We start from the raw sequence: 23,567 nt of genomic DNA, 5'->3' as shown, positions 1-23,567 counted from the left end.
AGAGATCCCAGAAACAAGTCAGAATGTTTATGATCAATTTATTTTTTTTAAACTTTTATTAAGTAAAAATGATTTCCAAAGTACAGTTTATGGATTACAATGGTTTCCCCCCCATAACTTCCCTCCCACCCGTAGCCCTCCCATCTCCCGCTCCCTCTCCCCTTCCATTCACATCAAGATTCATTTTCAATTATTTGATCAATTTATTTGTGAAAAAATTGCCGAGAACACATAATTGAGAAAGGACAGTCTCTTTGATATGGGATGTTGGGACTACTGGATAACCACACGCAGAAATATGAAGTCAGGCTTTTATCTCACAGGACATAAATGTAAGACTTGAAACTGTGAAATCTAATAGAAGGAAACATAGGAAAAAGCTAGTCTGGGCAGTTATTATTTGGGATATGAACCTCAAAGCACAGGTAACAAACGTGAAAGAGACAAGTGGGATTACCTCACACAAGAAAACAATCAACAGAGTAAGGGGAAAACAGTTGAAACCATACATCTAGTAAGGGGTCAATATCAAACAGATAAGGTGCTCATATTAAATAGTAACCAAATCAATAACTCAGCTGAAAAATGGGCAAAAGATCTGACTAGAAATTTGTCAAAATAAGATGTACAAATAGCTAACATGTGTATGAAAACAAATTCAGCATCTCTATTCATCAGAGAAATGCAGATTAAAACCACCATGAGATGTCATGTCACACCTGTTAGAGTGGCTGCCATAAAAATGAGAAAGATAATATATCGGAGGAGATATGGAGAAAGAAAGATAATGTATCGGAGGAGATGTGGAGAAAGGGAAACACTCATACTCTGTTGGTGGGAATGTAAATTAGTACAACCGCTATGGAAAATAGTATGGTTGTTCCTCAAAAAATTCTGCAACCCACCATTTGCCCACCTTGGCCAAGGCCCGGGCAGCTGCCGAGGCCGGCAGTCTGTGGGGCTCCATTTTGCTTCTCCTTTGGGCTGAAGACTTTTTTTCTTCATCATTTCTTCCCCCAGCCATGGACAGGGCCTCTGGGTCCAGGGACGACAACCACACGAGAACTCTGGGGCAGCTGTGTCGGTTGCAGCATTCAAGTCGCAAGTACTTGATCCGGCACCTGCAGCCTCCCTGGATCCCAAGGGCCGAGCAGCCGGAAGCGCACCTGCACACAGTTGTGGGAGGCGGGCAGCGTCCCGCGGGACAACGGCTGCGCCTGGACGCCCACCCCGTGGGCAGCGCTCCCCGGCGGGACGCTGTGACCGGAAGTGCTGCTGGCGCGTGACCTGCTGCTCCCGCGCGCCTGGGTTCCAGCCTGAGCGTTGAAGAAACGGCCAGGAGCCGCCAGGAGCTGGTGTCTGAGGCTGGGAAAGACCCAGCCCAGCCAAGGGTCAGGCCCGTGGCGGCCACGCCGTTTTCGGGGACGTGCTGGAACTCTCTTCGTGATTTTCTGCGGGGGCCCTAGCGGTTCTCCACGGCGGCTTCCGTAAGTTTTCACCGCAGGACTTTCAGTTTTGTTCCTGAGAAACGGGTATTTTCCCCTCCTACAGGGAAGGTTGATGGAGGAAGGAAGGTGTGGAAAAGAGGGAGAGAGGGGGAGAGAGAGTAGGAGACGGGAGAAGAGAGAGGAAGGAGGGAGGGAGGGAGAGTGAGCAAGAACTTTTCCCGCCGGCCCTGTGAACATCTTGTGGCCAGAAGTACCCGTGGCGCCTCAGTGAGAAGAGGCCATCGCCGCCTCTCTTTTCTGAATCGTACTGAAGTGTGACCTGTGCTGCAGTGAGCTTGCGGAATTCACAGGTGTACAGCTGAGGGACTGTCACAGACCCAGCACGCGTGGCACTAGTGTTACGATGAAAGTAAAAACAGAGCCGGCGCCGGGGCTCACTAGGCTAATCCTCCGCCTTGCGGCACCGGCACACCGGGTTCTAGTCCCGGTCGGGGCGCCGGATTCTGTCCCGGTTGCCCCTCTTCCAGGCAGCTCTCTGCTGTGGCCAGGGAGTGCAGTGGAGGATGGCCCAAGTGCTTGGGCCCTGCACCCCATGGGAGACCAGAATAAGCACCTGGCTCCTGCCATCAGATCAGCGCGGCGGCCATTGGAGGGCGAACCAACGGCAAAAGGAAGACCTTTCTCTCTGTCTCTCTCTCTGTTCACTCTGTCAAAAAAAAAATAAAAATAATAATAAAAAAGAAAGTAAAAACAGAACCGTACTGAAACCCAGGACTCCCTCTTGGGCTGTGTTCCACCACTGCTCTGGTCTTCTGATGCCCAGTTTTATTTTTCCCGGATATGTGTGTCTTGCTTTTGTGGGGCAGCGTTATCTTTGTGAGGGTCGTCTGCATTCTTCCAGTGGGTCATGGAAGGCTCGTTCCCGCGGCTCTAGCGTTCCTGCCTCCATGGCCATTGGAGTAGTTCTGTCCGCGTTCTAGTGCAGCTCCTCTGTGAATGTCTGCAGCAGAGAGCTACCATGATAGGGCCCTGTAGTTATGGTGTGTGTGTGTGTGTGTGTGTGTGTGTGTGTTTCTTTTTCAAATCTTGTAGTGTCGGCTGGAACCGCGGCTCACTAGGGTAATCCTCTGACTGCGGCGCCAGCACCCTGGGTTCTAGCCCCAGTTGGGGCGCCGGATTTTGTCCCGGTTGCTCCTCTTCCAGTCCAGCTCTCTGCTGTGGCCTGGGCGGGCAGTGGAGGATGGCCCAAGTACTTGGGCCCTGCACCCACTTGGGAGACCAGGAGGAAGCACCTGGCTCCTGGCTTCGGATCAGTGCAGTGCGCCGGCCATAGTGGCCATTTGGGGGCTGAACCAACGGAAGGAAGACCTTTCTGTCTCTCTTTCACTAACTCTATCTGTCAAAAAAAAAAAAAAGTTTCTAGAAAAACTGGAATTAAAATGTAAGCTTACTTTGATGCAAAACAGTTTTGAAATCCATGCGTCATTTCTTATACACGCTTTACCTGATCTTTTAGAAGCGTCTTTGTACACATGGCTTTCAAAAAGTTTTGCACCAACATAAACTGAGCTCTTATCCCAGTTTCCCGCCAATTTTTGCAGCCCCCTCAGACTTGCTCTCCACTCCTGATGTCTTTCACCAGCCGTGGGTTTTGTCTGTTCTGGAGTGTCCTGTTAGTGGAATGAGACGTCATGTTGCTTCCAGAGCCTGTGGCTCAGCCATGCTTGCTGCTGCACAGAACCCTCGTGTGTTCCCTGTGATGGCTGAGCACCCTGCAGGATGTGAGCAGACCCGTGTTGGCAGCTGGCAACCCCTTCTTACTCTGATGGCCATTTGCATGGTTTCCCGTGTTTGGCTGTGATGAGCAAAGGTGCTGTTATATGTGATCTTGTCCCAGTCTGCCTGTGAATGCACATTTTCATTGTTCTGGGGGAAATGCACCTACCAGTAAGATAGCTGGCTTCTAGAGTAGTGTAAGGTTTTTGAAGAACTTGCTAAACTGGTTTACAATGTGGTTGTACCATTTTATACTCTCTAAGGTGATGTTTGGGAATTCTGTTTTCTCCCCATCCTTGCCCACATTCAGGGCCATCAGTTGTTTTACATTAGCCATTGTATTGTGTAAGAGCACCCCATGTGGTCTTTTTTTTTTTTAAAGATTTTTTTTATTTATTTGAAAGTCAGAGTTATACAGAGAGGGGAGAAAGAGAGAGAGAGAGAGAGAGAGAGAGAGAGAGAGAGAGAGAGAGAAAGAAAGAAAGAAATGTCTTCCATCTGATGGTTCACTCCCCAATTGACCACAATGGCTGGAGCTGCACAGATCCAAAGCCAGAAGCCAGCAGCTTCTTCCAGGTCTCCCATGCGGGTGCAGGGGCCCAAGGACTTGGGCCATCCTCCACTGCTTTCCCAGGCTATAGCAGAGAGCTGGATTGGAAGTGGAGCAGCCGGGTCTCAAACCGGCTCCCATATTGGATGCTGGTGTTTCAGGCCAGGGCATTAACCCACTGTGTCACACTTTCAGGCCCCTCCATGGGGTCTTAATCTGCATTTCTCTAATGACTAATGATGCCCAGCACTTTTATTGTGGCCTGCAAGGAGGGGCTTCTTGTCCATTCACAGCATTCCATCATGAAGTGTCCAAGACTTCTGCTCATATTTTATTTTTAAAATGTTGATTTTAATGGACATACAATATTTATCTTTATTTGTGGGATACAGTATTCTAATTCAGTACTTGTATACAGTATGTAATGACCAAATCAGGGTAATGAGCATTTCTACATCCTTATGTATTTTGTTTAGAGCCGTAGAGTTCCTGTCTTCTGGTTCTTTTCAGAACAGTGGGTTACTCTGAACTGCACCTGCTCTCTTGTGGTGTTGAACACTGGAACTTATTCTAACTGTATTCTGATACCTGTTACTCAACCTGTCCCTGCCCTCCTCCTCTCTACCCTTCCTACTTTAATATTCACTATTTTCCTACTGAAGTATGTGATCTTGTCCCAGTCTGCCTGTGGATGTGCATTTTCATTGTTCTGGGGGAAATGCATACTTCCTGCTACTTTGGGCATTTCCTGGCTTGGATGAATATGAATATAGCCACTGTAAACACTTATCACTAGCTTTTTTGCAAATATATATTTTCATTTCTCTTGAGTAAATATCTAGAGATGAATTTCTAGGTTGTATACTAAATGTATGTTTCACTTGAAAAGAAATGGTTAAACCACTTTCCTAGAATGGCTGCTTGGAGTGGGAATTTGGCTTAGTAGGTAAAATACTACATGGGACACCCATGTCCCTAATCGGAGTACCTGGGATTGAGTCCCAGCTCCACTTCTAATTCCAACTTGCTGCTAATGCACAGCTTTAGAGGCAGCAAGCTAATGGCTCAAGTAGTTGAATTTCTGTCACCGGGGTGGGAGATTCAGCTTTAGTTCCCAGTTTTAGGCTTCAACCTGGTCCTGCATCTGCTGTTGGGTAATGAACCAGCAAATAGGAGGTCTGTTTCTTTGTCTTTCAAATAAATAAATAAATAATAAACATAAAATCACTGTTGCATTTTGGGCTTGTGGGTGTTTTAGTTGCTTTATATTCTCCCCAAGAATTTTCTTTTTTTCCTGGTAAATGTTTACTATAACGGTTAGTTGTTATTGCTTAGTTTGATCAAGGTCTAGTGTTGCTGAGAAGCATCTCAAAATGGAGTCTAGCATTAAGACATTAACTGTGGAGGTGATAATTGAATTCTGCATGTTGCGATTTGATCTTTAGGGCCAGTCTGACCTATGCGTGTCTTCCTTAATTTAAGGAGTTGATTTTTAATAAAGAATTGACTCATAATCATTATAATGAATACAGAGGGACTACAAGCTAAGGGAGCGAGACTGAGGCCTGATAAATCTCCATTTGCAGCAAGGGTCAAGCCAGCATCTGTCTTCTTGTAGTCATATTGTCAGTACTACTGCAGCATCAGGGTGTGGCTGGGGCTTGGGCGATTGCTGCATACGCCTCTTAGATGAGAGGAATGGCACTCGTTGGATCTGGGGCTCAAGTCTGAACTTAGCACTGTGAGGTCCCTCGTGCCTGGCCTGGTTGTGCATCTACGGGTACAGTGTCAGCACTTAGCTCACCGCCAGTGTTCGGGCCATGCTGCTCTCTTCTCTTGACTCGATGTCCCCTGGGAGGCAGAGTTCTGGGACTGGGTTGGCAGCTGGTACCAACTTGTAATTTTCTCCAACTTTTTAAGACAGAGTATACATTTGCTACAGAATATGAAATATGCTAACATTCTTGTCGAACACTTTGGGTGTTAATGTGAATTTTTTTTACCCTTTGACAGAAAATGTCATGGATATTTTAAGAGGAAAAAGGGAGAAGGGGTATGAATTCCCTCGTGGTGCCATCCTTCTGGAATGACAATATATTCTCATCTTAACTTCCTTACCTGTAACTTTTATCTGAGAACCTTTCCTGTGTCATGTCTGGTAGCTTGTTAGTTTCCAGTAGCATATATTTTAGATGAAGTTTTCATCTTTTTGATGACACTGTCATATATTCGATCTTGACTTTGAGTCTACTGTCTTGCATTCTTGCTTGTCCTAATAAAATCTCCTCTGTCTTTTGCCATGGCTCAGCCATCTCTTAAAGTCATGAGTCGGGAAGCTGAGTCTTGCATTAGCTTCTGCTATGTTGATACTTCATACCCATTTCTCTTCCAAAGTTGTGATTTTTGGGTGGAATAAAAATTAAAATATAATCACAATCTCTATCTATGTTCTTCACTTTTCCTCTGGGTCTCTGAAATCTTTCTATGTGCAAATCATTTGCTTTTGATTTTACTTACTTTGAGTAATAGGGGAGAGGTTCATGGTCTGTGAGCTGCATACATATTATAAGACTCCCATCATGCATCAGGTTCATGTTTCAGGGGAGCACATGTCTGTCACAGCAATGCTTGGTCACCTAAGCCTGTCATGTTGGTTACTATTTCCTCAAACAGAGTCCATCACGTTAAAGCACCAAAGGTAAAGTTTTATAAGGATTGGTGAGAAGATCACAGGAACATTGTATTAGTCTGCTTTTGGTTCCTTTAACTAAAATATCTTCAATTAAAATCTTTTTCTTGGAAAGGCTTGATTTCAGTGTATAATTTGGAGGTCACAGTTCATGATTAGGTGGCCCCATAATCTAGCATCTGATGGAGACTGGTCATGGTGAGTATGGAGGAATAATTATGTGGTGAGCCAGGCAGGTAAGAGAACAGCTGGCTAGAACTTTAATAATTATTTCTTTGAGAACCACTTCCAAGGGCACACCTCTGTGGCCTAAAACCTCCCACCCAACACACCTCCCAGGTGCCATAATTAGATCAAGTCTGTGTCTTTAATCCATCAACCTTCAATGTTAAGATAGTGGAGTTAATTTAATTTTATTTTTTTAAGATTTATTTATTTATTTGAAAGTCAGAGTTACAGAGAGAAGGAGAGAGAGAGAGAGAGAGAGAGAGAGAGAGAGAGAGAGAGAGAAAGGTCTTCCATCTGCTGGTTCACTCCCCAGTTGGTCACAACAGCTGGTGCTGAGCTGATCCGAAGCCAGGAGCCAGGAGCTTCTTCTGGGTCTCCCATGTGGGTACAGGGGCCCAAGGACATGGGCCGTCTTCTACTGCTTTCCCAGGCCATAGCAGAAAGCTATGTAGCCAAGACTAGAACTGGCACCCATATGGGATGCTGGCCCTGCAGGAGGCAACTTTACCCACTACACCACAGCGCTGGCCCTGGTAGTAGAGTTTAGTGCTGTGGCATAATGGGTAAAGCTGCCACCTGTGGCGCCAGCGTCCCACATGGGTGTGGGTTCAAGTACTTGCTGCTCCTCTTCCGATCCAGCTTTCTGCTATGCCCTGAGAAAGCAGTGGAAGATGGCTCAAATCCTTGGGCCCCTGCACCCACATGGGGGACCCAGAGGAAGCTCCTGGCTTTGGATCAGCCCAGCTCTGGTTATTGCAGCCATTTGGGGAGTGAACCCGTGGATGGAAGACCTCTCATGCACTTTCTTACTCTCACTCACTCTGTCTCTGTCTCTGTCTCTGTCTCTGTCTCTGTCTCTGTTTCTCTCTTTCCCTCTGCTTCTCTGTAATTCTACTTTTCAAATAAAACAAATAAATTAAAAAAAAAACAGTAGAGTTTAACCATCTTGTATGAGTTTGGGGAAGACAGGTCTTATTCAACCCATGACAAATATTCAGGAGCCAGTAATTACCTATCTAACTATGTATCTATGTATCTGCATGGAGTGAAAATGTGTACCTCTGAGTAGGTCAGAAGCTCTCAGCAAAAGGAGTGTGTTGGCCGGAAAGAAACCACAAAACAGTTCTGCCATAGTGTCTCCTCTGCAGAGCATTGCTGGCTACCAAGCTCTTTTGGACATGGCAAGTGTTGTTTTCTCTCCAGTTTGTTCAGACTCCTCTGTAGATTCTGGATGTTTCTATTTATCCAGAATGTCTGGTGCTCATCCTCCACAGGCAGAATTGAGAACATACAATTTTAACACTGAAACAGGCCAGAGATTCTTCCTACTTTAATCCTTCTCTTTGTATGCCTGTTCTCTTATCTGTAAAAGTGGACATAATGGTGCCTTTCGCTATTGGAAATCCAATAGGATCATGTATGGAGCGGTACCCAGGATAGATAGTATGTGGCATGTGGCATGTGCACAAATGACTTTGAGCCATAGTCTGTCACATTCTGGCACTGGACACTGATTTATCCTTTCACTTCGAGAATCCTTTTCTTTCTGACTTCCTTCTCTCTTGCTTTACGACAGCTCACTGTCTTTGCAAAGCCCCAGGCTGTGGTTTGTAGAATTCTCCTTGGAAACCACAATAGCATTTACTCATTTCCATCCTATCTTAAACTTTCCATTTTTGCATTAGTTTCACAAAGAGCACTGACAGAAGCTTGTGAATTCCATTTGAAAATTCTCTTTTATCTAGGAATAGAGCTCAAGTTATACAGACTTGAAAGCACTAAGAGACTGTGGGTGCTCTTAAGTTTTCTGAACGAGTTTAAGGCTCTAATTGCTTCATTGTTGTCCAGTCAAATTATTCTCAGTCTGGATACCAGGTTCTTGAAGGAGTGGTTAAAACATCCATAGCCCCTATCTCAGTACTTGTGTTTGCTCCAGCTCTTACTCCTGGCTCCAGTTTCCTGCCGATGTAGACCTGGGAGGCAGTGGTCTCTCTGTTGGGTTTGGGCCCTGTTTTCATTCTTTTTCTTTTTTTAAAGATTTATTTATTTGAAAGGCAGAGTTAGGGAGCCAGAGAAATATTCTGTTGGTTCATGGCCCAATGGCTGGGGCTGGGCTAGGGCAGACTGGGCTGAAAGCAGGAGCTTCATCTGGTTCTCCCATGTAGGTGGCAGGGGTGCAAGCACTTGGACCATCTTCCACTGATTTCCCAGGTGCATTAGCAGTGAATTGGATTGGAAGTAGAACAGCTGGGATTTGAACTGGTGCCCATATGGGATGATGACATCACAGACAGTGGCTTAACCCACTGTACCACACCAGCCCTTGAGTGATTTTTTCGCACTTTGAATTATTACTGTGTGATTCTTTTACCATCTGAATTATTTCTCAATAGGCAGATCCTGGTGTTTTCTGTAGATAACAGTTTCATTAGCTGAGACAACATGAGTAACTTATTCCACATCTGATTCGCAAGAAGGTTTGAGGTAGCTGTAGCTATATCCTAATCACTTCTCACTGTATTTTAGTTATTTACAATAGCGGGCAATTGCTTGAGGGCAGGGATCAAGCTTCATCCTTAAATTTTCTTTGCCTAGAATGCAGCCTCATAAAAAAATAACAATAGCCACTATCTGTTGAGCTTCTATTAGGAGCCAACTGCATTATCTTATTTAATCACCACAGCAACCACTGGGATACATGCAGTTACATCTCTTTCTTTATGGATCAGACAATGGCATTGTATAGAGGTTAGTTAATAGGCTCACATTTCCTACTGTAAAGTGGTAAGGCTGTGGTTCAAATGCCACTGGTCAAACTCCAGGGCCAGGCTCTGAGATGCTGCACTGTTTTATTTTGTGTTTGGGGCATCAAGCACAACTGAATTGAACACCTGACTTCTTCTTTCTCACCAGAGTGCTTAGGTAAGATGGGATCAGATATTTTTTAGAATTATCTTCCTTCTCAAAGCCCGCTCTTTCTCTTAAATTTCTGAAATCCAAGTTGTAACATCTAATATATATTTTAAGCTTTACCCAACTGTTTCATCTTTTACTACCATGGAATGATATGACAGCGGAGTGAACCAGTGGATGGAAGACACCCCCCCGCCCCTCCTTCTCTATGTAACTCTGACTTTCAAATAAATAAATAAATATTTAAAAAAAGATTTATTTAAAAAAGAAAAGTCTAGGGTGACATTTTGGGTTACTTCCTTCACTGTCTGCTATCCTTCCGTCCAGTTCTTGTCTGGAATAGGTCATATTCTCTCTCTCTCTCTTTCTTTTCCGGATAGGCAGAGTTAGACAGTGAGGGGGGGGTGGAGAAAGGTCTTCCTTTTCCATTGGTTCACCCCCAAAATGGTCGCTATGGCCGGTGTGCTGCACTGATCCGAAGCCAGGAGCCAGGTACTTCCTCCTGGTCTTCCATGTGGGTGCAGGACCCAAGCACTTGGGCCATCCTCCACTGCCCTCCTGGGCCACAGCAGAGAGCTGGACTAGAAGAGGAGCAACAGGGACAGGATCCGGCGCCCCAACCAGGACTGGAACCTGGGGTGCCGGCTCCACAGGCTGAGGATTAGCCTAGTGAGCTGCAGTGCTGGCCACCAGCCCTTCTTTTTAAGGCAGGCATTAATGAGACTTTGGGTAAGGTACAGGCTGAAGTCCTACTCACTTCTAGGAACAAAACACATTTTCATTCTCAGTTTTCTACAATGCTTGAAGGCAGTTGTACTTTGGAGATGGTCTCCCCCGAACACCTGCAGGGTACAGCTTTGGGACTCGGAAATCAGGATTTGGGACTTGGACCAGGATCACTGCCTCCCACACGTGTCCCTAAAGATGCAGTATTTATGGAATGGAGCTGGTTTAAAGGGGGATGCTGAAGTGAAAAATTGAGAAAATAGGCTATTTTCAGCTGTGCTTGTAAAGCTTGGAAAATCAGGAGCCACAGAGAGGATTTCCTGCTAGGACAGACTCCCTGTAGGCCTTTCTGCCAGACTTTCATTAACAGAGTCCCCATCACCGACTCGAATCAGGCCCTGACTCTGGTCGGATTGCTTTGCAGGGATTTGTTCTGAGCAAGTTGGTGGCAAACGCTTCACTTTAGACACGGCCAAGAAGGAGAATGTGGTTTTGTTTGGTGATAAAATGCAATTGCAGCTATTGGGGAAAAAATAGGAAAGGAGAGAGTCTCTGATGTGTGTTTTTAGCATGGCATTAGGACCTGTAGAGCTATAGCCTAGAAGTGACTAATTGGCTCCAGTGTAGAAGTCAGGACATGCCCTGACTTAGGTTAAGCTCTAAATAATATGTAGGGAGAAATGACTTAGTTTGGCAGCCCACAGCAGACTTGCCACAATTTGCCCATAGGGAGAAGGAATTCAAAATTTATTAGTTTCCTATTCAGGCTCTTGATCAGTTATTATGTTATGTTAGTTAACTTTATAAAAACTCCTTTGAAAATAACTATTTTTTTTAAAATTTTTTGACAGGCAGAGTGGACAGTGAGAGAGAGAGACAGAGAGAAAGGTCTTCCTTTTGCCGTTGGTTCACCCTCTAATGGCCGCTGCGGCCAGCGCGCTGTGGCTGGCGCACCGCGCTGATCTGATGGCAGGAGCCAGGTACTTATACTGGTCTCCCATGGAGTGCAGGGCCCAAGCACTGGGGCATCCTCCACTGCACTCCCTGGCCACAGCAGAGAGCTGGCCTGGAACAGGGGCAACCGGGACAGCATCCGGTGCCCCGACCGGGACTAGAACCCGGTGTGCCGGCGCAGCAAGGTGGAGGATTAGCCTAGTGAGCCGCGGCGCCGGCCTAAAATAACTATTTTTTTAATCACTCCAATTTTATAAATTAAGACACAGAAGACTTAGCACTAGGTCACACGTTTGGTCATGATGGGACCCAGATCTGATATCACAGCCCACGATTTACAAGTGGCAGATCAGTGTTTTTTATACATGGCTTAATCTCAATATAGGTTCTGCTTCATTATAAACACACACACACACACACTCACATACGTGTGCACATGCACACAGCAAAAGAAATCAATGGCCCACAAGCATCTATGGAGGAAGTGTGATTATAAGGAAGACATCCTTGAGTTTACAGGGAATAAACCTTTCCTGATCAATCTCACTCCCTTCGTTGATAGTTACTGGATATAAAAAGTTGTGAGGAAAGACCTTAATAATGATCTTCTTGAGGGGCCAGCACTGTGGCATAGTGGGTAAGGCTTCCTACTTGTGACGCTAACATCCCATATGGGCACTGGTTCAGGTCCTGGCTGCCCTCCTTGCGCAGCTCCCTGTTAATGGCCTGGGAAAGCAATGGAAGATGGCCCAAGTGTTTGGGCCCCTGTTACCCATGTGGGAGACCTGGGTGAAGCTCCTGGCTTTAGTATGGTCCAGTGCTGGCCATTGCGGCCATCTAGGGAGTGAGCCAGCAGATGGACAATCTTTCTTTCTTTCCCTCTCTGTAACTCTTTAAATAAAAAGTCCTAAAACATGACTGGACTAGTAGTTGTGGCAGTGGGCCATTTATCTTGTACTCTTGCCAGCTATGACCCCTTCCCTTTGCAGGCATTTCCTCCTCCCTCCTGTGACCCTGCTTAGATGTACACACTGGGACTCCATGTAAACCTCCTGGCTCTGGGTGCACTCCTGAAGTCTGACTGTGTCACAGCTTGTTTCTGTGTTCATGCTACTGACAGAGCCCTTTACATTTTGGAGATCTCTCTCTCTTCCAGCCACTGGAAGGCTGACAATGGCACCAGTTTTAAGTCCTGATACAACCCTGATATGGGCCTTGAATCTTTGTGGAGGGGCAAGGGTGGGCTTCTGAGAAGGGTGGGGAGCTAGTGGTGGGTGTGAAGCAGTGCAGGGCAGAAGTGGAGATGAGCAGGTGGCCAAGCTAAGTTTAGGCAGTGAAGTCCAAATAGCAATGATCTGGGGTAAGATGAGAAGGCCCAGACATTCCTTGACTTGGCTGGAAGAGAGTGACCATCTCATCCGAGTGACAAGGAGACTAGGCCAACAGCTGCTTTGGTTTCCATCCATTGTGGATCAGAGCAGCCCAACTCAGTGGTTTGAAACAATAAGGATTCAGTTAGCTTGAGAATCTGCAGTAGCTGGAGTGCAGCTGGGCTGAGGGTGGGCGCCTTGGTTTTCCCTTCTATATAGGCCTCTCTACATTCACACCCCATCCTGCAAGAGGTATGTGGGGTTTCCTCACAGCCTGGTGGTGGGGCTCTCAGGGTGAGCATTCCAGAGAACCCGGCAAAGCTGCAGGCCTTTGATGGTCTCCCCTTAGGCAGCATCACTTTGTACATTCTATTTATGGAGTCAGTGCAGAGGGCTGTCCCCATTCAAGGGGAGGGAACATGAGCGTTGGTTCAGAATCACATGGTAAGGGCAGCAGGTGAGATGAAAGAGGCTCCTGTGGTCATTTCGGGAAAGTCACTGAGGCCAACAGGAGCTGCAAAGAAGAGAAAGGGGGTAAAATGTGTTCTGGGCTTTCGTTTAAGGATTTGTGTCTCACTCTCCCAATGGCCTTTTAATTCCATCCACAAGTGATGGATGGGTGCTGAGGAAGTTCACAGAGAGTGTTTTGTTCTGAGAATATTGAAACTTTTTCTGATAGAGGTAGCTCCATTATTGGCTTATTTTATCCCAGTTACAGCTTTAGTGCAATGGGTGCAGTTTGTCTTCTGGTGGACTAGGGAAGTGGAGGTCTCTTCTAGTTGGAGAGACAGCAGAGGAAGGCCTGAAGAATTTGTTCAGAACATTGTGTGTGTGTATGTGTGTGTGTACCTGTACCTTTCAGAAGGTAAGTGGTTACACAAATGAACTGCAGTGCAAAAAGGCTGAGGCACTGTAAACTAAGCCCTGGAGACCAACTCAACAAAGAGAGAGGCTTTTTGACATTTTCTAGTCTCCAGGACAGATTCAGGCCCTGGAGCCCACAAGACAAGAAGAGTGTTTTATGTAGAGCTGTCCAAGGGTTCACCCATGCTTTTGACCCTGATGGGCAGAAGAGGCATCAGGTAACAATTGCTTCCCCTGTGTCATGGGGAGCTGTGGCTCCAGTGGAGACAGGGTGAGGCTAAGACCTTTTAAAATTGCTAACTGGTATTTGATTTTTTAGAAAAATATTTTTAACTTTGAGAAATGGGTGTGCGTGCACATGTGTGTGTACACACACACAAGAGCTCCCAAATGCCGAATGACTCCCCAAATGCCAGCAACAGTTAGAGCTGGGCCAGGCTGAAGCCAGGAGCTAGGAACTCATGCTAGGTCTCCCAGGTGGGTTCAGGGACCCAAATACTTAAACCATCACCTTCTGCCTACCAGGTCCACAATAGCAGGAATCTGGAATCAGTAGTGGACCTGGGACTTGAACCCCGGTACTCAGATATGGGATGTGAATGTCCTAAGTGGCTTAACTGCTAGGCCATATGTCAGCCCTTTAGCTGTCATCTCTATAATGTCACTTCTGTTTTTCCTTTAAGATGTAGGAGATAAAGGTGATATAGGAAGGAATCTTTCTAGAGAACCCACTGCCATGGGGATGATAAGCATTCAGTGGATGAGTGGTCATCCAGCCTGATTTAGGGACCAGTACCTTTTCAACAGATGCCATGGTGCAGTGCACTTTGTGAGCTTTCATGGCTGCTGAATGTATCTGAATTGGGAAGGCTGGCACCTGGTTGGGATGAACGTGTGTGTGTTTGGGGGGGTAAATCTCACTTTTTAAGTTGTGATTTTCTTTCTGGAACATAACTACCTGAGAAAGCAGGGTTCTGTGCTTCTCCAAGGATGCAATATTTCTGTCAATGGTCCAACATTACAAAATCCAAGTATCATTTGAATATAAAATAGTGTTCTAAATTGTAACTGCCTTAGGAGTAGGTGCTAATTTACAGAACTTGTTTTATTTAGTTAAAATGTCAGTCAATCAGACAAGGGTTTTATATTAAAAGTGTTTCAGGTACTGGTGATGGAAGAATGACCAAGTTTTTGCTTGCAAGTCATGAGCTTACTTTGGTGAGAAAATATTTATCAAAATAAATGAAAGCATTTATGTGCAGATGATTTGGAGAATTGATAAGTGCTATGAGGGAAACAAACAGTAAAATAATAGAAATTGATCTAAGTGGTCATCGGGACAGTCTTTCTGAAGGGTAGCATTTGAAAAGGAAATAGCCATCAGAAGACCATCAGAGGGAGACAAGAATGCAAGGATGCCGGCGCTGTGGCTCACTAGGCTAATCCTCCGCCTGTGGCCGTGTCATCCTGGGTTCTAGTTCCGGTTGGGGTGCCGGTTCTGTCCTGGTTGTGCCTCTTCCAGTCCAGCTCTCTGCTGGTGGCCCAGGAAGGCAGTGGAAGATGGCCCAAGTGCTTGGGCTCTGCACCCGCATGGGAGATCAGGAGGAAGCACCTGGCTCCTGGGTTTGGATTGGTGCAGTGTGCCGGCCATGGTGGCCATTTGGGGGGTGAACCAACGGAAGGAAGACCTTTCTCTCTGTCTCTCTCTAACTCTGCCTGTCAAAAAAAAAAAAGTGCAAAGACATAGCAACTGGGCTATGATATTATATATATATATATATATATATATATATATCATACACACACACTCTCTATATATTTATATACAGTAAGGAGTTTGGTTTCACTTTAAGGAGCAATGAGGAGTTACTGGAGGGTTTCCACATGCAGGTAGTGGAATGTGGTTTAGTGTTTAGGAATATCACTCTAGCAGTGTGAAGAATGGACTGTAGAAGAACAAGATGGAGGCAGCAGGCTGACCCAGTGGCTTAGTTTAGGATGTAGCAGTGGAGATGGTGAACAGTGATTCGATGTCTGCTGTGTTGTGAAAGCTGAACCAGTGAGATTCACATGTGGTTTGGGTGTGAACTGGAAGTAAACATGGAAAACTGTTAGCTTTTTGACCCAAGGAGCTGAGTGAATTGTCAGTCCGTTTTCTGAAAATGGAGAAGGTGAAGTTAATGCTTGATTAGTCCAAGCTTAGAGTGGTAAATAGATGTCTTAAGTGAAAGTGTTGATTTGACTGCTGGATGTCTAGTTCAAGGTGGAAATCAAGCCTTGAGTTACAGATTCGGGACTTAGCAGCCTAGAGATGGCATTTAAATTATGAGAATGGATAGGATCACCTAGGGGGAGAGGGGAGAGGAATGAAAAAATGGGAAGGCTAAACACAAGCTCTGTGGTTTGCTGACATTTAGAGATCTAGCAACTGCAGAAAGGTTGTGATGATTGGAGGAAATGCAGGCAGATGTGGAGTTCCGGGAACGAGGAGAAGCAAGTCCTTCAAGAAGGACTTCCTGATCAGCCCCCTCCAGTGCTGCTGGTAAGGCTTGCAGAGTGAGAACTGAGCACAAACTCTGTCCGGGCTTAGGCGACCTTGATAAAAGCCTTCTCAGTGGAGTGATGGGGACAGAATGAGATATAGAAAGTAGGTAACATTGGGTGTGGAAATTTTATAGGAAAGTAAACAAAAGAAATAGAGCAGAGCTGGAGGGGAATGCATGATCAAATGAAGTTTCCCCTTTTTTTCTAAACAGGAAATATTAATACATGACTTTCCAGGGGAGGGGGCAGAAAGGAGAGAGGGAGGGATGGAGGGAGGGAGAAAGAAGATGACAAAGGCACATAGCCAACGCAGTGTATTAGATGATATAAGATGAAATTATTTTATTTTTAATTATTTTAATTTTATTTATATATATTCTTTCTCTTTTTGGAAGTGAGGTTGTCAAGAGTGAGAAGGAATCTATTTCACTAGGGACAGTAGTAGTCATGATTGTGAAAGTTGGATGTTGACGTGAGTTTTGAGGACATAAAACAAAATTAACACCAGTTAGCATGATTATGGATTTTCTTATGGAATGATTTAGCTCCCAGTGTTAGGCAAAGGTATCTTTAAAGTGACAGATAAGCTATTCTTGTTCTTGTGGGCCATAGCTTCTGTCTCTCTCTCTCTTTTTTTTTTTTTGACAGGCAGAGTGGACAGTGAGAGAGAGAGACAGAGAGAAAGGTCTTCCTTTGCCATTGGTTCACCCTCCAATGGCTGCCGCGACTGGCGCGCTGCGGCCAGCGCACGGCACTGATCCAATGGCAGGAGCCAGGTACTTAGCCTGGTCTCCCATGGGGTGCAGGGCCCAAGCACTTGGGCCATCCTCCATTGCACTCCTTGGCCACAGCAGAGAGCTGGCCTGGAAGAGGAGCAACCAGGGCAGAATCCGGCGCCCCAACTGGGACTAGAACCCGGTGTGCCAGCGCCGCAAGGCGGAGGATTAGCCTAGTGAGCTGCGGCGCCGGCCAGCTTCTGTCTCAATATTCAACTCTGCCATTATTGCATAGAAATAGCCATAGATAATGTAGAAGGGAATGAATGCAGTTGTATTACAATGAAAGTTACTCAAAAACTGGCAATCCATTTGGTGCAAGATGATTAATTTCTTCTGGTTTATCTGCTTGAGTGTGCAGGTACAGGCAGAAGATATGGGGTGTCAGTAGTCTCTTCTGCCAGCAAGTATGATGGAATAAGAGAAGGTGCTAGAAGATCAAGCGTGTCTCCAAGAGATCTAGGTAAATGTGTTATGCCATGGACTATGAGTGGGTTAAGAGAGAAATGAGGATATGGGGGCAATGATGGAAAATGCAAAGAGGCCAAATCAAGAATTCCAGGTCTCTGTAAGATCAGAGAATTGCAGAGATTGATGTGCTAGGCTCAGTTTGCTGAAAGTTGGAAGGTGGGGCATGGATAAAGGGAAGTATATGTAATAGAGACTGCTCAGAAGTAGAGCAGTTACTGGTGGTCTGGAAGGCAGGAGATTGGCATGGCACAGGAGGAAAGATTAATGAAATGAAGAAGAGACGTTGTTGAGTTGAATCAGCAATGTATTTTCCAAGAATGGTGATGTATGAGGATACTTCAAAAAGTTTGTGGAAAATGGAATTGAAAGATAAATTTATCTTGGTGCCAAAATTTTTAAAATTGGAAAAATGAGGTATCTTCAAAAACTTTGTAGAAAATGTGTATTGTGAAAAAACACCAGGTGCAGATTGCAATTTTTTTTCCTCCAAAATAGACATCTTCTGGTATCATCTTCCACAGACTTTTTGAAGTGCCCTTGTGAGTGTTGCTGAAAAGGAATACAGTGATCTGGACTCTACTGTGTTCAGTGAGTGAGGAAGAGTGACTGTGTGGTTGGCAGGTGATCGCAACAATGAAGGCAACAAGGGGTAAGTTTGAACTTAGACTTCAGAAGCACCGGGATTTATGAGAGAGGGATAGGGGTGCTTCACTGGGGAAAATGAGGCTCCTGAGCCCAGCTGCAGGCATGGTGGACAAGGCCATCACGGGGAGGGCTGCAGGATGTTTGCTGTGCACAGTGACAAGCTGGTGTCCTCTCAAGAAAAGGGAAAGGAAGTTCAGCTCAAGACCACACGCTAGGAGAATTTACTGACGGTTGAGTATGAGTTCCAGTGATGGTACAGGCTGTCCTGTCAGCTGGAGAGGAGGTGGCCCCTGAGCATACATGACAGCTTTGGATGGTGGCTCTGTCCTGGAGGGACCGGGAATGGGTGAGTAGTGTGGCAGTTGGGAGAACAGGGCAATGAAACCTCTGGTCAACTGCCTCCCTTTTCTTTTTTTTTTTTTTTTGAAGTGCTTTTAAAGTGCATTTTAAATAGACTTTTTAATTCACAAATAGTCGCACATATATATATATATATATATATATATATATATATGGTGAGCAATAGAATGTTTTAAAAATCAAGCTAATGCATATATCCATAATTTCACTGATGTATTCTCTTTCTGTGGTGAGAATGATAATCCACTGTTTCAGAAACATTTAATCTCACAGTGTATTATGAACTGTGGTCATCGTGCAGGGCAGATGCTCACTGAAGCTGATTCCACAGTCTCACTGAAACTTTGAACCCTGCCATCAGTATCGCCTTTTGCCTCATACCCCTCCCCTCCCACCTCTGAGAACCACCTTCCTGCTCTGTTTCTATGAAATCAGCTTTTTAAGATTTCACATATGAGGATACTATAAAAAGATCATGGGAAAAGCTTGTTATGAAAAAACATACATGGATTTCAAAATTATTTTGTCTAAAAATAGACTTACCTTTTAATTTTGTTTTTCTGTGAGCTCTTTGAAGTACACCCTCTCATGAGTGAGATCATACAGTATCTGTCCTTTTGTGCTTGGCTTATTTCACTGGGCATGATGTCCAATTCCTTTTACTATGTGAAATACAATGACCAAATTAAGCTTGTTCAGAAATCTAAATTGAGGTGACTGGAACCATGTTTGAATAATTATAAAGAAATTTTTTAGGAGTTACAGTTAATTAACATTAGTTTACGTCTTTCTTAAATTCAGGAAAATTGTGTCCTCACTGCATTTTGTGATGGGGTTGAACGTTTTCCAACCTGCAGTGGATTCTTCAGCTTTGGTGCGCAGGAAGTCACACGAGATGTGGTGTGACAATGCCACCTGACCAAAGGGAGAAAAGTTTGTGGAGTTGCTCCTAACTGTGGCTCTTTGGAACTACTCTGGGGGAAACTGAACTACGTAGCAGAACATATTCTAGAAATGTCTTTGCACTAAGGTCGAGAGACACGTGTTGGGACCTGCCCCCTTAGGCTGTTTTCCCTTGGAAGAAGTAAGTCTGATAAATGCAGCAGGGAGAGACCCCATGTGGGGAGGGGTGTCCAGTGACGGGCTGTGGCTGACAACAGTGGAAAGTGAGGGCTGCATTTTGTGTCCCTGTGATAGTGGGTATATTTTAACTTGATATTTCCTTTGCCAGCAATATGGAAAAGAAAGGAGAATAATATCATATGAAAATGTGATATAGGACAGTGGGTAATTAGGCCACAGAAATAAAATTTTAATTGTATAATTACATTCTTAAGTTGGACGTTTGCCTTACTTGCTATTTATCTGCATAGGAAATTTATTCTAAAAAATTTGTTTATTTGAAAGGCAGAAACAGAGAAGGAGGCAAAGGGAGGGAGGGGGAGAGGGAAAGACCTTCCATCCACTGATTCACTCCCTAAATGACTGCAATGATCAGGGCTGGACCAGGCAGGAGCCAGGAGCTTCTTCCAGGTCTCCCACCTGGGTGCAGGGGCCCAAGGACTTGGGCCATCTTCTGCTGCTTTCGCAAGTGTATTATCAGGGAGCTGGAACAGAAGTGGAGCAGCTGGGATTCAAACCAGCACCCATATGGGGTGCTGGCACAGCATGCAAAGGCCTAACATTCTATGCCACAGTGCTGAGTCAGGCAAACTTTTATGAGCCATTTTTGTGAACTTTTATATACTTTTTGTGGGATGTGGCTGAGGCACAGTGGAACTTAAAACTGGATGCAAAGCCACATGTTCTACTCAGACACCTGCTACTAGACTCTGATAGAATTTACTGAGAGGTACTAAATCACTTTGACTTTGTAATTCTCTTTCTCTCTCTCTCTCTCTCTCTCTCTCTCTCTCTCTGTGTGTGTGTGTGTGTGTGTGTATCACTGTTGTATGAGGAAAGGATTTCAGAATACTGCCCAAAATAAATGGGAACTGGGTTAAGTCTCTTGGGGGATTCCTGAAGGCAGTAGAATGTGAGGATGATTCTGGAATTGCAGAGGATAGCAGGCTCTTCCCTTAGGACTAGCACTTGTGCTCACATGGGATGCCAGCACCACAGGTGGAGGCTTAGCCTACTATGCTACAGTGCCAGCCCCAGCCCTCCCTTGATTTCTACAATGATCTACTTTCAGTTTAGTTTACACTCATAAGATTAACCCTACACCCTACACTAAGTAAAGAGTTCCACAAATAGAAAACACTATTCCTCAATGGTAGAGAAAAGGGCTATAAATAGTCATTGAATCTCAAAATGTCAATTTCACTGCTAGACATTACATTTTTGCTACTGTGTTACCACGGATCATGGAAAACCTGATGTTTGTCAATTTGGGACTGGCTTGTTTCACTAAATATAATTGTTTCCAGTTGCATTCATTTTGTTAAGGACAGGATCTCATTCTTTTTTTACAATTGAGTAGTATTGCATATTACATCTATGACTATATCTATACCACAATTTCTTTATCCAGCCATCAGTTGACGGACATCTGGGTTGATTCCATACCTTAGCTATTGTGAACTGAGCTGCAGTAAACATGGGAGTACAGATAACTCAAATGCTGATTTCATTTCCTTTGGGTAAATTCCCAGAAGTGAGATGGCTGGGTCATATGGTAGGCCTATATTCAGATTTTTGAGGTCTATCTCCATCCTGTCTTCCATAGTGGCTGCACCAGTTTATATTCTTGCCAAGAGTGGATTAAGGTACCTTTTCCCACACATCCACACGAGCATTTATTGCTTGTTGATTCTGTATGAGAGCCATTCTAACTGGGGTGAAGTAAAAACTAATTGTGGTTTTGATTTGCGTTTCCCTGATGGCTAGTGATCCTGAGCGTTTTTTCATGTGTCTGTTTGCCATTTGAATTTCCTCTTTTGAAAAATGTCTGTAGAGTCATCCAGTCTGTTCAACTAGATTATTTTGTTGTTGTTGAGTTTCTTGAGCCCATTTCGAGTTGATGACAATCAATTGACCATAAATGTATGCATTTATTGTGGACTCTAAGTTCCATTTCATATATATGTGAAATATATATAATTAAAATAATATATAATATATAAAAATAAATATAAAATATATATATATATATCTGTCCTTATGGTAGTACCACAGTGTTTTGATGTTAGGAAATGTGTCTTTTTAAAATTCTTTTTAAATAATTTTTCTTATTTGACATGTAGAGTTATAGACAGTGAGGGAGAGAGAGACAGAGAGAAAGGTCTTCCTTCCATTGGTTCACTCCCCAAATGGCCACTATGGCCAGTGCTGTGCCAATCTGAAGACAGGAGCCAGGAGCTTCTTCCTGGTCTCCCATGTGGGTACAGGGGTCCAAGCACTTGGGCCATCCTCCACTGCCCTCCCAGGCCACAGCAGAGAGCTGGACTGGAAGAGGAGCAACCGGAACTAGAACCCAGCACTCACATGGGATGCAGGCCCTGCAGGCAGAGGATTAACCAAGTAATCCACGGCGCCGGCCCCAGGTTTTGTTTTTTTTTTTTTTTTTTTTTTTTTTTTTTTTTTTTTTTTTTTTTTGACAGGCAGAGTGGACAGTGAGAGAGAGAGACAGAGAGAAAGGTCTTCCTTTGCCGTTGGTTCACCCTCCAATGGCCACCGCGGCCGGCGCGCTGCGGCCGGCGCACCGCGCTGATCCGATGGCAGGAGCCAGGAGCCAGGTGCTTTTCCTGGTCTCCCATGGGGTGCAGGGCCCAAGCACCTGGGCCATCCTCCACTGCACTCCCTGGCCACAGCAGAGGGCTGGCCTGGAAGAGGGGCAACCAGGACAGAATCCGGCGCCCCAACCAGGACTAGAACCCTGCGTGCCGGCGCCGCTAGGCGGAGGATTAGCCTAGTGAGCCGCGGCGCCGGCCCAGGAAATGTCTTTTAACATTATTCTTCATTTTCTTTTTTTAAAAAGATTTATTTATTTATTTGAAAGTCATAGTTACACAGAGAGAGAAGAGGCCGAGAGAGAGGGCTTCCATCCTCTGGTTCACTCAACAATTGGCCGCAACAGCCAGAGCTGCACCGATCCAAAGCCATGATCCAGGAGCTTCTTCCTCTGGGTCTTCCCATGTGGGTGCAGGGGCCCAAGGCTTTGGGCCATATTCTGTTGTTTTCCCAGGCCATAGGAGAGAACTGATTATCCTTCATTTTCAATATTGTTTTTCTATACTGGGCCCCTTATATTTCCATATGAATTTTACAGTATCTACATCAACTTCTGAAGAAGAGGCAGCTTGAATTTTTGTAGGACTTAAAATGTTTATGTTTCTAAAACTTTGGGGAGTATTATATTAACAATATTACATTTTCCAACTCAGGAACACAATGTGTTTCTCCATTTTTGTAGGTATTTAATTTTTTACAATTATGTTTTGCAGATTTTAGGTTTCTATGTTGAAATCCTTTTGAAAATTTTATTCTTATATTTTGATAGCAATTATAAATGGAATTGTTTTCTTCATTATTTGTTCATTGCTAACAGTAGAAATACAGTTCATTTTGGTGTATTGCTCTTTTATCTTGCAGCCTTGTTGAACATGTTTATTAGTTTCTTATGGATTGCCTAGGATTTTTCTCTACTTAAGATCATGCTGTGTGAGAATACAGATAATTTTACTTCTTTTCCAAAGAAGTTGCCTTTTTTCCCTTTATATTGCGTTTTCAATTACCCTGTCTAAAGCCTACAATATAATGTTGAATAGAAGTGGCGAGAGCAAAAATACTTGTATTTTTCCTGGTCATGGAAGGAAAGCTTTCAGTTTTTACTACTTAGATATCATGGTAGCTGTGGGTTTTTCATATTTATCCATTGTCAAAATTGAGTTTATCTTCCATTCCTAGTTTGTTGAATTTTTTTTTTATCACAAAGGGCATTAAGTGTTCTCAAATACTTTTTTCTTTCTATAAAGTTGATCTGTGGATTTGTTTCTTATTCTATTAACATGATTTACTGCATTAATAGATTTTTTTCATGCTAACTACCCTTTCATTCCTGGGATAAATCTGTTGCTCACACACATAATCCTTTTATTATGCTTCTGTATTCTGTTTGGTAGTGTTTTGTTGAGGAATTTTACATTCTCTCTATATTGTTTAAGACTTAATTTATTTAAGAGGTAGGGTTATAGACAGAGAGGGAGAGACAGAGGGAATGGTCTTCCACCCTCTGGTTCACTCCCCAAATGG

The 23,567-nt window shown here is 44.4% G+C and overlaps 1 long non-coding RNA gene across 10 annotated transcripts in view; it reads left to right on the top strand.

The window, feature by feature from the left end:
* Positions 1–1,006: 1,006 nt before the first annotated feature.
* LOC149122128 (uncharacterized) overlaps positions 1,007–23,567 on the top strand; it is a 153,798-nt gene continuing 131,237 nt past the window's right edge. Inside the window, exons 1-4 of one of the 10 annotated variants that reach the window (XR_016221157.1) lie at positions 1,044–1,487; positions 17,200–17,301; positions 17,831–17,958; positions 18,132–18,155. This is a non-coding gene — a long non-coding RNA (uncharacterized LOC149122128). Of the gene's footprint in view, positions 1,488–17,192; positions 17,302–17,804; positions 17,959–18,131; positions 18,156–19,115; positions 19,607–23,567 lie in introns of those variants that run through there. The other 9 variants (XR_016221154.1, XR_016221159.1, XR_016221158.1 and 6 more) reach the window with 9 other exon arrangements.

Source organism: Oryctolagus cuniculus, chromosome 15 (genome assembly GCF_051225735.1).
Source record: "Oryctolagus cuniculus isolate XC-2025 breed Fujian yellow rabbit chromosome 15, ASM5122573v1, whole genome shotgun sequence".
NCBI lineage: Eukaryota > Metazoa > Chordata > Mammalia > Lagomorpha > Leporidae > Oryctolagus > Oryctolagus cuniculus.
Note: the sequence above shows the minus strand (reverse complement) of the source record. Positions and strands in the feature narration are given on the sequence as shown.